At 37.0% G+C, this 17,858-nt stretch overlaps 1 protein-coding gene across 7 annotated transcripts in view; it reads right to left on the bottom strand.

Moving 5' to 3' along the window:
* Positions 1-17,858, bottom strand: part of arvcfb (ARVCF delta catenin family member b) — a 271,466-nt gene that overhangs the window by 226,791 nt on the left and 26,817 nt on the right. The gene's annotated exons all lie outside the window — the stretch shown is intronic.

Here is a 17,858-nt window from a genome sequence, read left to right as displayed (position 1 = left end):
AAACATAGAAGTCATTTTGGGAGAGATCTGGCTTCTTTATCAATAGAAATCCACCTCACCCATGCAGACTAGGGGTGAGTATTGGCAAGGATGTTGCAATACGATACGTATCACAAACAATATTCTCGCGATATGTCTGGTTATCGTGATATCATATCACAATATATTGCAATATTCTACCGCAGTTAAAAATCAAAATTTAACTTAGAGATGAAAAATTAAGTTGCTGTATATGTTCATCAGAAGATATTGATCATTCAGAGGTCAAATTGAGTCAAAACTATTTGCTTCAAAACATCCTATTTATTATTTATTATTAGCGTTTTAGCACATTTTCACTGAAAAAAGAAAATGCTGTGTTACACACTGCCATCATAAAATAAAGTGCAACAGGTTTCTTTTCACTGAAACTACTGTGTAGAAGTCTGAAAGTAACCATGACAACATAATGAAAAAATCGCGATATATCGTGAAATTGATTTTTTTTTTCACACCCTAAAGCAGACAGGAGGGACAAAAGTGGGATCAACATATTAAGTGTTAAAAGGGCTACTAACAGGGTTGGGGTCAATTATAATTGTGTAATTTATAACTAATTACAATTATGGTGTAATTATAATTGTAATTTTAAAAATCTGTTGCTGTCGTTATCGTAAATAAATTGTAATTGAGTTCAGATAATTTATTTTGTAATTATAATTGTCATGAAAACTTTATAAAAATTGTCAATTATAATTGAAGGCAAAATTGGGGAACCATGTTACTGTCCTAAGTATAGTTCTACACATTGTAGTTAACAATTATTAAAATATGTATATATATATTATTAGTGTATTTTACAGCTGATCTAGGAACCGCTATCATAAGAGATGCTGACAAAAAGTCGAAGGTTCACTATTATTAGGTTATTTATTTCAGGCACAGTAATTGTGATTAATTTTAATTGAACTGTAGTAATTGAGAACTTAATTGGAATTGACTTTCTGAGGATTAAAAAAAAAATTAATTTCACTATAATTGGAACTGTAATTGTAATTTAATTGTAATTGAACATAGATAATTGAAAGTGTAATTGATCCCAACCCTGGCTACAAACAAGGGAAGATATTCTTTTTTTTTTAGCAGAGGGGATGATGATGAAACAATATTTCTCAACCAATTTGGGGAAGGGTTGCCTATACTGTCTGGCCCCTTAACTTTGACTAGATGAACAGAAATGTGAAAAATGCAAAAGTGTGGTTTAATTTGTTTGTTCACGTCTTTTTTTTTTTTATTTGCACATCAGTAAAGGCTACAAGCTTTCATATCATTTCTGTCTGACCTTTATCGCCACAAATTGACTGATACCTTTGTGTGACCTGGGAGGAATAATCACTGACACCTCCAGGTCACTGCTAATAGGATGAAGCCAGGATGGTAGCTGAACGATTTTACTAAAATCACACAATAAATTCAACTAAAACTAAAGATCATGTTGGTCAAAGTAAATCTAAGTGACCATTGTTGCTTTTTTTTAAATCTTTTTTTAACCCACTCAAAGTCGCTGGACGGAATTTGTATGAACGCAGGTATGTGAGAGCCCTTCAATGTCACTGGAATTGATTTTCCACAAAACTGCTGTAACTCTTTCAAATGTTGAAAAATGTGTTTCTCGACTGCAGGTCCAGTCTATAAATTATAGAGGAGATACAGAAAATATAAAGTGAAAAAATCCTTCATGATCTACTGTTTCCTGCGCCTTTTAAAAGCCTGATATCATAATTTTTCCAAAGCTCAATGTATAAAAGCAAAAATTCAAGCTCTTTTGGGAGAAAAAAATATTGCTGTAAATTTGTTTTTGTTTAATACATATTGTTGATGTATTTTATGGTCTCGCTAATCTCTACACAGAGAAAAAACACAATAAATAATCTTAAATACTGTTATAACCTGGTCCCATCCACTGGCAGCTACAACTGTGTGAACACACTTCCATTTAAATTGGCCTCAAAAGCCACAGCTTTCTAATAGGGCCTATGGATTAGCCACTCGCAAATCTCCCCCACACACAGCTTTCCCTGGCACAAGCAACGTGTCAAACAATAGTTGCCAAGTCTGCTGCTTGCAACAAAAGAATAATAGCAAGGGAAATGGTGCTTTAATGCTGTTATGAAATGGGGACCATTGTGTGCTGTGACTGTCAAAATTCATACAGAGGGGGAAAATGCACTCAAATATGCAAACTATAGTAAAAAAAACTATTATTTAGTTCACAACCATTCATATAAAGTCTCCTGAGATATTTTAATCAATGTATAATGGGTATTTCACCCTTTCTTTGAACAGAGACCAGTGTTAATTTTTATGACTAAAAGTTTTTATTGACTACATTTTTTAGGTGACAATAACGACACTTTTGCTAATTAGAAAAAAATACACGTGAACAAAAAGTAGTTCAAAATACATTGATAAAATTTCAAGTTTTAATGAATTTATTGAAAAAACATCAAGTTTTAATCAGTATTTTTTTAATAAAATATTAAAGGTAGGTATGTAACGATTCACTCAAGTCCTAATATGATTCGATTCACGATACTGGGTTCACGATACTCAGACCGTAGACAAATGATGACTGAAAAATATTCATTTTTTTTCTTGGAAAAAAATAAATAAATACTGTACTATTTTTTTTCATTGTCAAAAGAATCCCTTGATAAACTATGCAAAACAATGCAATTTAATTAAAAATAAATCCTGAATGAAATAAATAAAGAAATAGTACAAATGAAGAAGAAGCCTATATATACAGTAAACTATGCAAAACTGCATAATATTGCCTTTGCTTTTTAAAAGTGCAACTGAAAATTTATTTTGTGCCTTAACAACTGGACTTTAAAACAAATCCCATACCAAATAAATCATATGAATAAACAAAGTATGGCTTTCATTCTCTTTCTCTTGTTTCTCCCTTTCCTCTCTGTGCCCCTCTTACCTTGGATGTAACGTTCATTCTTTCTCACCTCTTTCATTTTGTCTTGGGGAAGCTAAAACGCCTTCACACTTCTAATTTAAAACATAGTGGTGCATCCTGAATTTTAAATTCTCATGTTATTAGGATGTTATTTTGGCTTCAAATACCGAGTGGATCATCAAGACTATTGGTCCTCCTAATCATCAGTCATTCTGACGTGAGGCCGTCGTACGTGCTCATCCCTAGCTAGTTTTCGCTTGCTGTGCATGCGCACTTTCAAGTGTGAATCACTAACTGGAAACGGACTAGGAAGAGGATTGTAGTGGTATGCTTTTGATTCAGATTTTACAATAATCGACCTTGTAGTTATTATCAGAGAAGTTTATCCTAATGTAAGCTTTGATTAGTGAGGCGAGCCCTGGCACAAGTCACACACCGGGCTCCTGCACGCTCTCTCACAAACGTTTAATAGGCGTTCCCTCTTGGGAGAGTGTTGCCCATGTGTTGCCCATGTGCATTTTTTTCAAAAAATGGAGAGGGCGTTTCTTTTCTAAACTTCAGGAAAATCCTCCTCCATACCTTTAAGTTTTTATTGATATCTCTCCATCTATCTACAGTATCTATAAATACAAGGAACATCTGTGTGTGTGTGCGTGCGTGTGTGCGTGTGTGTGGAGCGCATATATCCCTGACGCAGTGTCTGATCGACCTGAAACTTTTTTAACAGCTTGTGCAAAGCCCGAGTGTGTGTATTCATTATTCTGGACTTATTTGGTGATTATGTTGCAAAACGTTTTATTTTGAAAACAACACGTGTTAGCCCGGACAGAGTGAGAAAGGCACGATCATGTTTACGTAGACATTAAATATGTAGACGCCACATCAACTGCTGCAGCCCACTAGAGCGGTGCATCTACAGGGCGGCCCTCTTGGAACGGTGGAAATTGCTCCTACAGTGCATTATATCTATAGAGGAATGATATGCTTACACAATTAAAGTTGTCATAAATCGCTCAATTCTGAAGCAATTTTTACGGGGTTTGTTTGAAATAAATGTCAGACATGATAGACAAATAGACAGACACACACACACAAAAGATAAGCACCCCTACACTAAGAAATGTTAAATGCTCAGTAAAAAGTTTATTTAAACAAATCACAAAATCACTTTTTTTTATGCCGTTGATAAATCAAATCAAGAAAAAAGGTGTATCTGATGATTTTGAGCCAGACATGTCAAAAGTCACAGTATGACTGGCTAAAAGCCTCTGTGAAATTGCAGCTCTTATGTGGGTTTGTTGCTATGCAGTGGAGAGTGTCTAACAAAAGTGACCAGGAGAGGAAAATTATTAGCAAAAGGATCATGGGAGGCCAAGGGTAATAGATACACAGAGAAAGCCACGGATGTTTGCTGAGCTTCATGACGGGTCGAACACAGAACATTGTAGAGCAGAACAAACACAGCGCAGGGAACTCAACACTGCCCCTACAGTGAGATAGAGGTACTGACACTTTCAGTTATCATGTTGGTGGATTACTTTATTGTCATTGCACATAACCAGAGGTGTAAAGAATACTGATATATCCTACTCAAGTAGAAGTACTCTTACTTGAATGAAATTGTACTCAAATTCAAGTACAAGTAAACCATACATAAAATACTCAAGTACAGGTAAAAAGTAGCTCAATTAAATAGTACTCAAAATAAAAGTTACTAGTTAAATCTTGCCATGGTTCCCTGCATACAGTAAACATCTCATGTATAAACTTAAAAATGAAGAGACCAAATCTTGCACAATTGGAACTTAATTTATTTTCCACAAAGGCATCTGTATAAAATAAAAAAAAAACAATTCTCAAGTATAGCTACATTAAAGGTCCCATGTCATGATATTTTTCACCCATCTCCATTTGTTCTAAGAACCCCAAAAACATAGTATTTGTGGTTTATTTTCCCAAACTCGCCTGTTTTCCAGCGTGTCAGTCTCTGAAAAGTCACTTTCTGAGCAACTCTACACAAACAGGCTGATTTGCAGCCTAATTATACATATTCATGAGTGGGCGTGTCTATAGACGGGACATTGACTTCCTCCTCTTTGCACGGTGACAGAGGGCCAGAGGACGGCCTTTAATTTTTTTTTTTTTTTCACAATGTCCGTTGATCATTGTAAAACAAAAAATAATAAGTTACTCAGTAAAGATTGGACGTAGAAATGTAACAAATTACTTTACTTCTTTTAAAATGTACTTGAGTACAAGTAAAATTACTGATTTAGAAATATACCCAAAAAGTACAAGTACCCATAAAAGCAACTTAATTACAATAATTTGAGCAGTTGTAATCCATTACTTTCAGCACTGTACATAATTCTCTAGGATACACAGCAAACATTAACAGTGACAAGCTATAAATAGGGTATAAATATAATTATGTTCATTAGGTGGAGGCTGCGTTGATGCTCTGTAATGTATTTTAGGTGCGGCGTGAGGTCCGGCTCAGGATTACAGCATTACATAGGAGTATCAAGAGGAAATAATCTTGTACATACAAAAAATATTCTTTTTAGATAAAAGCAAAGTAGGTAAAGATGTCCCTCAACAAAATGTCTTTAGAAATCCACAACAACAAGTTGAACCTCAGCTCACTCCTACCTCATCTCACATGCTGCATTTGCATTAGTACAAAACATTTCTTTAAATTGTATTTTTTTATGTTAGTAAATCTGTGCCATCTGATTTTGGGAATCAACTTTTTTACCATCAAAATTCAGTGTAAAAAAGTTCCATTGTTGATGGATCAGCAGCAGGGCAACCAGGGAAAGGCTACCATGTTTCATATCATGTGCCAATGTGCAGCCAATCAGTTAAGCTGCATTGGTCATGTGACACTAACGCCTCTGCACAGCTATGACGTCCACAAGTAGTGATGGTTCTCCAGTGTGTGTATTTACTCATTTTCCTTTGCACCAAAGTGTCTTTTGCAGCTGATTTTTTTTCATATTGAAATTTGTTTGGTAGTATTTTTGCCATTACATTTTAATTCACACTAAATTTCAATGCACATACATTCTGTGGTGAAACCTTTGAAATGAAAACTAGATGAGAAAAATGTACTTCCGTCTTTATAAGTGCATAGTTTGGATAACGTCACAAATTTGATCTTGACCTGGGAACTATCCCTTACATCTTACAGCATTTTAATCTGCAACAAAGACACTTTCAAATCTAAAGTATCAGCATTTCATCTTTCATCATCTTTCCATGCATTTTGTTCATATCTTTCTGCTTTTCCTCAGAAAGAGTGTAGATCTCCTTGCATCTGTTCAAGTTGTTAGACAGCCTGGCTCTGTCCCCATAGCATTAAATACTCGTGCAGACGCAACAGCACCGCAACAACATTCAGATTGATATTCAGAGCAGAAGTTTACAAAAATTGAGCAGCAGAAAAAGCCCACAGGTAAACAAACCACACGGTGCGGCGTAATATCCAATCTGCATTGATAGGATTTTGTGGAGACATAATACAATTTGTAATGTTTACCAAATGACTCTTTTTGGAGATCTGTAAAAGCCCAAAACACAAAAACGGCACCAAGGCTTTAGTCCTATACTGTCCCATCACTAACAACCATAATGGATTCATGTGTTAATATGTCTCACTTTGTTTTGCTTGAATAAGCCTTAAAAAGAAATGTTGAAATCACACACGCCATGACTGTGTTTTTAGATCATTCTCTTCCTCCAGACAACAGTAAAAATCCTCCCACATCAGGAAAGGATTGTTGTGATGGTGTGCGGACATGGATATGAATATTACAATTCTGTTATTTCTGTATCGGCCAGGTCACTCAAATTTACATATGTATCTCCAGACGACCACAAGGAATCTGAAATGAGCCAAGTTTGGAAAGGATCGTGGAAAAAGGAAGAAGAAATCCACAGTAGAGGAAAAGAAATAAGTTTTAGCAAGCTGACCTCAGTACTGTGAAATGACATAAATGGTTGTCCTTTCTTTCTATCTAAATAAAATGTTTCTTAATATATATATATATATATATATATATATATACAGAAGAGATCACTCCTTCACAGGGCATCGCGCCGACGCTCTGGAATGATCTCCCCCTTCCTTGCACTCACTTGATTCTGTTTATGTTTTTAAGAGCAAACTGAAAACCTATTTGTTTCTGAAAGCGTTTTAATTCCAATGGATTAAGGGTTGTTTTATGACCATCATATTTTGTGACAGTAAATGTACTTTGTATTTCTATTGTAATTCTGTGAAGCACATTGTGACTGTGTCTGTGAAAGGTGCTATACAAATAAACATTACTTACTTTTTCCATAAGTCTTGAAATTTCTCACAGACAATACTACAAAATTCCTCTAAAATAACATAACAGTTGGCTTCAAAATCAAGGAGTTGTGAAGTGAAAATCCTACAGGGACTGATTATGAAAACTAAAGCACAATGACGTTAAAATTAATCTCTTTTTTTCCCCCACCAAAAATTTGCAGCCCACTTGAGATCAAACTGGTCTATATTTGGCACCTGAACCAAAAAGAGTTTGACACCTATGGTCTAGATACATAAATGATCTAGAATCTAGACTACAGCACATAAGAAAATATATGAGCTAAAACCTAGTGAAGCACAAAAGCCTCATGTCCACGTTGTCTTCTCACTAAAGCGGCATTGAGAAGCACAACCGTTCACATTTGGTTACTCCTGCAGTTTGAGACACTCAGCAGGACACGGACCATTAGACAGTCCTCACAGATTCATGTGCACATCAAGAAATGAATCAGCTTCTTTTATATATTTTATTTCTGCCCAGTTTGTCACTGTTAACACTCCACTGTATCTAATTCATTGCCGACTCATTTCCTCATGCTTTTAAACGACAGGGAGGGAGAACAAAAATCTGTCATGTGTGGCACAGACTGAGTACAGTGAAGAAGGATTTGTCTCTTCTCCCTGCAGAAGGAACCTTTTAATTTCTAACACAGAGTCAATTAATGGGTGCTGACAAGCTCAATATTTTTTCATAGACAGGGATAGCAGTTATAATTAAGAGCCAGAGAACAGAATACTCAGTTGGGAGAAAATAAGCATTCAGGAGTGGATGTTACATAGCACGGTGTGTCCATGTTCAGTATCATTCAGCCTCATTAATGGCAGAATTAAAGTGTTAATGTGGTGCTGTGAGCGAGCTTTACTGTAGTCTGCCAAAAGTGTAACTACAGAGCTGAATCAAGGCCAGCACCCTCTTCGTCTCCTTCCATCTCAGCCGATGATGCTTGACAACAACATATTACATCTGCAGCGCAACAGCGTTTTCCCTGAATCAACTGTGCTGCCAGTGCTGGAGCCAGACTCCGCAATAAGCTGGCATCTCGTTTCCACTTTGTAGGCCGAGACGCTTTGAATCAGGAGTGGAAGATTCACTGGGTTTTGATTAATCCCCCCCTTCCCCCCAGTCATAATGCTAATCAATGGATGCTCTTCAGCATTTAAAAGCTGTTGGTGCAGTTTTAAAAAGGGCTTTTAAACAATGGATACTGATGGAAGGATGCACAGTGATAGAACACCTGACAGCACTGATATATACAGAAAACATCCATTTAGAGAACTTCTCCTGTTCATCAGACAGAAATAAGATCAGGCAGAGAGCAGAGCTGCCCTCTACGGGTGTAACAACAAGCAATACACTGACCCCTCTGGTGTGATTTGCTGATAATGCAGCAGCACCATGTCCACAGTAAACATCCATCCATCGTTTAAACATTTTAATCCTGATCAGCATCCCTGTGTGTTGGAGCCCATCCCAGCTCACACAGAGAAAACCCTGGAAGAGGTCATCTATTCATCACAGGACTACCACACAAAGACATACACAGTCACTGTTGAAAAGGGTTTCCCACATGGTTTAGCTGTTGCCCTGCATGCAACACATGTGAAAAACATCATCACCTTGCTCCGCAGAGATTAAACACAGTAACAAGTCATCCACTGGAATCGTTAGATTAGGCAAACAGGCTCTCTATGGTTTAGAGCAGTGGTTCACAAACGTTTCACAGTCCCGTACTCATTCAGACCTTTAAGATGAAGCCATGTACCCCCTATTTCTGCACATGTAAAAACATAATAATGTAAATGATGTAATGTCATATACAATGTAGCCCTACAGGAATAATATATATATATATATAAAAAATATCAATAATCTGTAAGCACAAGAAAACCACGGTCATGATTTTGATTCCTAATAAAGTGTATTTTTTCAGTTCCTTAAACTATCATTACTTATTCCATAATATAATATATTTTGATAAAATTTGGAACCCGCAACCCTGAAAAAGGAGCAAGCGGGTCGGATAAATCAGCGTTGAGAGCTAATTTGGTTCTTTAGTAGTCATGATATACAGAAAGATGCAAGTAAATATCAGGTTTCGTCAAAGTTTTTAGAAACATTTTTTTTTTCACACAGAGCAAGGGATTTCATCATGACATATTTAGAATACTAGTTTCCTTTGCAAAACATGAATTATTAAGATTTGCAAACAATAATTATTATTTTACAGGGGGAAACTACCAGGGTCAATGTTAGCTCCTTCAAAACTGACCATTTAATTGAGCCACTCCTGTGCAATTATGTGCTTTGACTGTCTAAGTCAAAGCACATAATTGCGTGCACAATAAAGGTAAAACTGAGAGCTCGCCTCCAATTTGCATGCAGTATGAAAACCTCAGCAAAGGTTTGAGCTGTCACTTGAAAAAGCATCGTACAAAAAACTAAAAGAATCAATTTAGACTTGAGAAAAAAAATTGTTGATGCTCACATCGGAAAAGACGGACACACAAAGTTATCACGGCTTTTCCAAGTGTCATGAAGTGGAGTGAGAAGTATCATCTAGACGTTCAAAGAGAGCCACACGGTACAGAACACGCCTGGAAGAGGGAGGATGCCAAAGAGTTCAAAGAAAGAACAACTTGTGAGAGATGTGTCTAAAGATGCCAGGGGAACAGCCAAGCCTCGAGTGAATGACGAGGCCAAGTCAGAAATTGAAATCTCATCAAAGACAATGACTACATGAATGGACTGCAAGGTCTACAGATCAAGAAAAATACCACTTCTACAGAAGAGACGCCTTCAAACCACACTGAAATATTCTAAGGACAACATGGAAAATATTATACATACTGGAAGTGCATCAAGCTCTTACTCTACAGAATATAAATAGCAGACATTGATGCCTGCCATGCCAGGCCAAGGGTTAATAGTAATTACTTCACTCCAGTCGTGTATAGATAAATGGACAGTGCAGTGCTACATACTTCCCCTGCTTGGCATGTGAAGCCTTTTCTCATAAATATTTCTCAACCCCTGGGTCGCCCTCTGCAACTGCTGCGCTAGCTCTGATTTCAAATTCCATACTTTAGCATGCCAAGTTCAATATAGCACATACATGTGGTATTTGTCTTTGCTTCGGTTGTTTTGCCCCGTGCTGAGGATAATGTGGAAACACACAGGACAGATCTGGCAACCGCTTTAATGGAGCGTGCCCAAACAATGATGTCTGCTGGTACAGTGACAAAGCTTCAAACACTCAGCAGTTCATATATCTGAGTCTGGCCAACATGGCCGCAGCATGACAGGGACCCCAGGAAATCTCGTGAGCGTGATGCATCAGTGAGGATTTGTGTTTAAATCCTTCTCTGACTCTCTGATCGTCCCCGGCATGCTGTGATGTCACATTAGGAAAAACAAGGAAGACAAAAGATAAATCATCTTGGAAAACGTACATTTCTAAATACAAGTAATAGTGGGCAGCTTCGCTTTCATTGGAGAGACTTGAGTTGACATTGGAATGTTTGTCATGAGGTCACATGGGTCAGAGTTGGTATTTCCAGGGAGTGAGTTTGCTGGTTCTCTGTATTTCTCAGAATTGTGAGTGAATGTGTGCGTCTGTGATTGTCTCGCTGTGCTAGCCCTAAAATCTTCACTACAACCCTACAAACATGCTTAATTTGGGCCGGATCCTGCTGGTGATTTTGCTCTGTCTTTGGTGCTGAAACATGACATATTTTACAGCTGTCACTCAGAATAAGAGACAAATGCACTCCGTAATGGGCGATTGTCCATGCTTCTTTAAGGCGGATTCATCATTCCTTTATTAAACATTTAGGTTAATTGGTTGCTTGTGTTCACGTGATATTATTGGGCCTTTTGGTTAGCAAAAGATGCTTCAAAAAATGTGATATTTTTGTCTCTCTCTTACTGCTGGAACAACACCTGTATGTTCTGGGACCTGATGATTTACAAATTAAGCACTGCTGATAGCTCACATGTTTTCAGGACGGCAGAAGAAAACCACTCACCAATGAAGAGAACATGTTATCTGAGAAGTAGATATAAGTAATGCATGCCACATCACTTATTTTTATTATGTGTATTTAATAATAGCTATAAAGAAAGTTCCCAGGGTTTGGTATTTTTTGCCTCTTGGCAGATCTAACCAAGCTGAGAAGTTAAGGGTGCATGAACTTCTAAAACATAGTGGCAGAAGGTAAGTGAAAGAACTTCTTGCCTTATTGCTGCTTCTCGAGCCCCATCATCCATAGCTAAGATCTACCGCGAGGGCCCCCCAGAAAAAGGCAGCGCGAACAGAGAGCAGCGAAGTGTGTAGAGAAGCTAAAAGCTGTGGGCTGAAGAGCCACTCAGCCACTTCTCGCATTTCACTGGATCACAGACATTTCCCTGCCAGACGTGTTTAACACATTGCAGCAAAACCTGCAGTAACACTGAGGGAAAACACACTATAATAATGAATCATTGATTCACACAGCTTCTAATTGGCTCAGTGGCTTACCCACACACACTCAAAGTGACTTCCTCTTATTCATCCACCAGCTTGCTGTCTTTTACACAAACACTTCTACTCATCATAGCCCTCGCACATGAAGCTGCTGGTTGTATCCTCACTCTGTGCGTTCAAATGTATTGCTCTCTCTCTGTTCTGCATGTTTTTTGTCCTTTATGCAGCCACTTCCGGACAGTCTTTCTTTCATTCACACAAAAGCCAATATTTCATGTTGCCTTGTTAGGTGCCACGAGATTCACTGTGGAGAATTTAATGTTGAAATTCTTGTTGATTTGAGCCATTTCACACAAGTATAAAAGATGCCTACCCAAAGAGAAATAACACGAATCAGACAAATCATGTAATCTTATGAAAGAAATACAGACAGAATTGTCATTGGTTGCTCGTACAATGGAACAATTAATTACTGAACTTGTCAAGAAGCTGCGTCGTCGCTCAGCTGTGAGCCACATGTGACACATTAATTAAGGTTTCACCATCCCCTGTACTTACCCCAGTCTTAACAAACTACTCTGCAGGAACTTGATTTTAGTCCACATCATGACCTGTACTGTAGATATGGTTCCTGTCTTTCTTGGTGATACCAATTATATAGCAATGGCTGGACATTTTGACAGTATTAGCATAGGGAATGCAAAGGGTTAAGAAAATGGGACACTGTGTCCCAGCAAAAACAAAAACTGTGGCTGATGCAAAACAGAGAAATGAAGCTTTTCAGAGGGAGAGATTCCCTATCCATTAACATCTAGGAATCAGCTTTTGGGGCCCTATGCAATTGCATATCCCACATATAGCTAGAAATGGCTCTGGCAACTGGTACAATTTATCTTAGTAGTGTTTTATTTTAAATCCTTTAAATGAAGATCAAGATTTCACATCCAGAAGGATTTGGATCCTTAATCTCTTACACCACACACATGTCAAACTCAAGGCCCAAGGGCCAAATCCGGCCCCTTAGAGCATCCAATTCGGCCCGCAGCAGAAAGTCAGGGAAACCATGAATCATTGTGCAAATTACCAGCTAATTCACTTGTCCATATCTCAGCTAGATATCGCCACAATAATACACATTTTCAATGAAACTCCACAATATTTGCAGGGCTCACATTTTCCCTCATGTTTATATCACATGATGGAAGTCATTTTTAATCTCAAATTGGTAAATGAACTTTAATTTTTTCCCAAATATTGCAAATTTCTTCAAAATATTCCATGAAAATTCCCCAAATTAGATAAAAATGGGTCACAAAATCAAATCAATTAAAAGTGAACATCCTGCAGGGACTGATATCTGTCACTTATATCTTTGATAGTGTTGTACACATTTTATATTTCAATATAATAAATGATAAAACTAGTAATTTTCCTGCCTAAAATCTTCAGCCCACTTAAGATAAACTGCCTCGTATTTGGCCCCTGAACTGAGTTTGACACCTTTGTCTTATACGGTTTCCCTGCTGCAAAACACCTGAATGTAAAAGAGATTTATTTTCACCGCGATTTCAGCATAGAACTCAGTGCTGTTTATTGACATGAGATCCCTCAGCCCTTGCCTACATGTTATGTTAATAGACGTCCTGTTGTGATGAGTGACAAGTACAGGATTGGACCATAAGACCAACACTTATGTTTATTTTGAGGACCCAAAAGCTAAAACAAATACCTAAAAAAGCTGAACAGTTTATTACTTATATCAACAAATGTGTTTTAATGCCCTATTATTAGACTAAGGTTTTACACTCTTTTGTAACCTCCTTTCTGAGACCATCTCCCACTGGGAAAATTAGTTCTGTATTTGCAATTTAAAGAACAAAACACCCTGTGCCCATGTATTTATTGTTAAATCATCAATCAAGTTCCCAATCTCTGACAATAGTAGGGATGCACCAAAATTAAAATGTGTGGCCGAAGCCGAATAAAATATAAACGCTTGGCCGAATACCGAATAATACCGAATAATACCGAATATCGAATGCGGTTGTTACGTTTTTCACTATTTTTTTTTTTAAATAGTGCATAAATAGCCTAGAATACATTATTAGACATGTTTTTTAAAGAAAGTAAATGTTTATTGAATATTCTGACATTTTTCAATATTCCAGTAGCCTTTGCTTTTCAAAAAAAGTTTTTCGTTTATATTAGGTGTTCAAATAAAAGATTGCGTCACACGCTACTATTCGGCCGAGCTTTTAGCTCACTAAACCGAAGGCCGAATGTGGCTTTTTTTACAATATTCGGCCAAATATATTCGGCCACCGAATATTCGGTTCTTCACTAGACGATAGTATGGCAAAAACCATCATTTCACTTAGAAAAAATCATTATCAATATCAATATCAGAACCCCCCAAAAAAAGATTTACTGGGATTTGGCTTTGTATAACATATGGAGGGTTTCATAATACAATATGACTCCCACAAATTCTAGCTGTAAGGTTTTCCCCTCACACCCTGGTGGCGAATGACATGTTTACTGCAGGCTTTCGTCCATTACTATCATCCAGCGTGAAATTCAGAAAGATAAAAAAAAAACATGTTTTCCAACGACGTGACCGCGAACCAAATCAAAACAGCATTTTAATGCACCAAGATATCTTATAAATGTAAACACAGCAAATCTCACAGTCCGCATCTCGAATGCAAATAGCGCCTAACATTCCAAAGAAAAGCATAACAACTCATTCTCTATTGCATTTACAAAAACATACATTCGTTTCAATGTGTTTTTCTTTCATGGATATGCAGGGTATGCATCCAAGGTCAACTGTGTATGCCGGTGGCTACAATAACAGTTAAAAGATTGAGGTTTGGGGCTTGAAATGGCATCCAGAAAGCATTTAACCACAAAAATGTCAGCACTTTTATATTTTATGTGTCTCTTTCAAGAGGTGGCTAATAGTAGCCAGTGTGTCCATCTTTAGCGGCATTCAGAGCAGAAACCCTAAATAGTAATGTTATTACAATTGCAATAAAAAAGAGAAATAGGTGTGTTAAAACTGTAACAAAAAGTCAAATATGTCTGATTCCTTACCAATTCCGGAACAATTCATCATTGGCAAAACTTAAGCTTCGTTTCAGAATGAAATGCTCCAGATGGCAGAGATCACGTGTGGGTATCCGGCACTGATTTGTGATCAGTTTAGCTACATTAACCTGACATGGTATAAGTGAGTCTAGACTCACCGAGTGTAGCCGTGGGAACAGCTGGCTGTGCATGAAAGGGTCGACCATTCTAAGTTAATTTACGTCTTCAAGCGTAAAGCATACATTGGATATGGGTTTGGATCTTTTGAGATGCCAGATGTGCTGAGCGTGTGAAGCTGGATCACAAGGCCCTACTGTTTATCAATGTACACACGAGTTAGTCTGTGGAGTGGAGCAGAAGGAAAGGAGCCAAATATATCCTTCACAAGGACTCAAGGAGAATTTAGACTGGGTTTGCTTTTGGTTGAAGGCTGTAGAAATTGCACAAAAACGATTTAACTGAATGAAATGAGTCTTCGTCACTGTAACAAAACTGTAACTGCTCTACTATTGAATGTGCCTCCAGTGATGCTATTCAAATTATACCTGGTAAAAATAAGCAAAGTTCTATTGAGTTATCAGAAAAACAGTTAGTATTGAATTACTAAGATCCCAATTAAGGTATACTTTACTGAATTAGGTACACATGCAAAAAGGTTGCACTGTTGTGTGTGATTTACTATAATTGCCTGTGCAGATGATAACCACAATTTTTTTTAGGTATTAGTGGAATCAGTAAAATTGACAAAATATTTATTTAAAGGCAGGAAAAACTGTGAAAATAAATGCTGTGGGGTAAACAAGAAGAACAGAAAGGTGGCTGCATTCATTCTCAAAATGTTGACTCGAGAAGGGAAAGCGCAAAACAGTCCCCACAATACCAGTGCATTTTCAGTAAATCACATTGCGTGTGCTAAATTAATTTATTTGCATCATCTTGGCCTAATGTTTTGCACATTATAACAAATTTGCCCAGATAAATTCATTATAGGAAAGCACAATAAAATAGATTACTAGTGTTATTTTTCCCATTTGACACAATCTTAATAGATTAACTGCAACATGCGTTTCCCTGTGCTGTTACAATATGTTCCTGCACATTTTTACTAGGGGTGGAGAAAAAAAATCAATAACAGATTAATCATTAATTTACTATTTCCAATAATGAATCAAATGTTTCAAATTATAATATTAAACCTGGCCAGTCCTCCTAATTTGGATAGTTCAACTACACTACACAATGTTGAAGGTGCTGTGAGGTGTTACCCAAAAGAGAAGTCAAATAATTCAGAAGTTGGCTGATGTTAAATGGAAATTTTTTTTATTTGGTTTGTAATCGGATCAACACTCCTAATCTTTACATATTCTACTCTATATATCTTTAAATATTGTTTTTACATTTTTATAGCTCTATGTCTTACAACCTCTCGGGTCAATCCCAGTTCTTCACCCTGAGCTTATTTTTTGGCAGCACCTAGAAGTGACTATATTCTCCCACCTTAAGCCCCACCATAACAACATTAGGCAAACTCAACATAAAGAGGAATAGTTAATCACCTCATATCACAGAATCTATGAACAAAAGTTGAAATGGTTAAAAAAAGAAAGGGTGCAATACTACTACAAACTACTCATTTTATAACATTATCTCTACTGTAGCTTTAGTATTTGTGCTGGTTTTCTATGTCATCTTTTTTTCCCCTTCAACAGACACTAAGATGTTTTACACAGAGAGAGCACGTAGAGTCCAAACAGTCAGGGGGAAACTTGGGGTAGGGGGGCTGTACACTGAGGTTGGCTATATTATCAATATTTCAAGTGATTTTTTTATTGTAATTGAGAAAAACCATGTGGTGCAGTCGAGATATTGTCATAAAAAGGATGCTCCTGCTTTAAAAAAATCCAATATTTGCTGTCCCCTTAGCTTTACTGCCTCAATAGTTTTTATATTTTCTGCCTCCATGATATTAACTGCTGTGTCACAGATAACAGAGGAGCACCTTTAGGTATTTTCCATGTGATGAAATAATAGTAACAGCAAACCTAGAATGAGAAAATGAGAAATGTAACTTCTTGGATCCCCATTTGAGGCACATTTTTTGCTACACTGCCATGAGTTGGAAAGGTTCACGCCCCTTTCCTCCCACACTCCAAAAATATGCACGTTAGCTATAAACGTAAATAAAATTCTCACTAATTGACTAATTGTGGCAACACGTACCAGTAAGTATATGCATTTAAATAAGGTTTAAGTATGGTTATTACTGTTCTTTGCTTGTGCACTAGGCATCAGTCAACAAGCACAAGCATCCAAATAAAGATACATTCAGAGAGACGCCTCCTAAAATAGCCCACCCAAAACATCCCCATGCATCACCAAATTCAAACAGGCAGAGGGCCAACAGGAATGCAGGTGAAAGCCACCGTGGGAAAGCACACAGGCGAGGTGAGTCAGCGGCTGCTACCAGCCTCACTTTGTATTATAAAGGTTTAAATCAACACCCAGGCAGATGCTGATCCCTTAATGATAGATATTTAAATATAGCAGGGGATTATTACAAAATGAATGCTCCGTGACAAGCAACTGAACACACACACAGACACACACACACACACACATATCTTTTCAATACAAACTCAATCCAAAGCATCATCAGAGGATAATTTATATTGTCAGACCTACAAGTGAGAGAAAAAATAACTGCAAATATGATTAATGATAAAATAAATCACCAAAAATCAAAGGAATCAAAACCCAAAAAATTATGCATTATTTAATTTTCATATTATTGTTATTTATTTACTTATTATTCTGTACTTTGATATGTTATATTATTGTTTTCGGCACTATAAGGTGTTACTACTCAAGGTTCATTATAATTGTGTGACAACAATAGAGCTTTTGCATTTCTATTTCTATTCAATTCACCATTAATGTATTTACTTATGTTTTAGAATCGTTGGCGACAGAACATTTTGAGAAGCGGCGACATACAGCA

Source organism: Gouania willdenowi, chromosome 9, assembly GCF_900634775.1.
Source record: "Gouania willdenowi chromosome 9, fGouWil2.1, whole genome shotgun sequence".
NCBI lineage: Eukaryota > Metazoa > Chordata > Actinopteri > Blenniiformes > Gobiesocidae > Gouania > Gouania willdenowi.
This window is presented reverse-complemented; position numbering and strand designations above follow the sequence as displayed.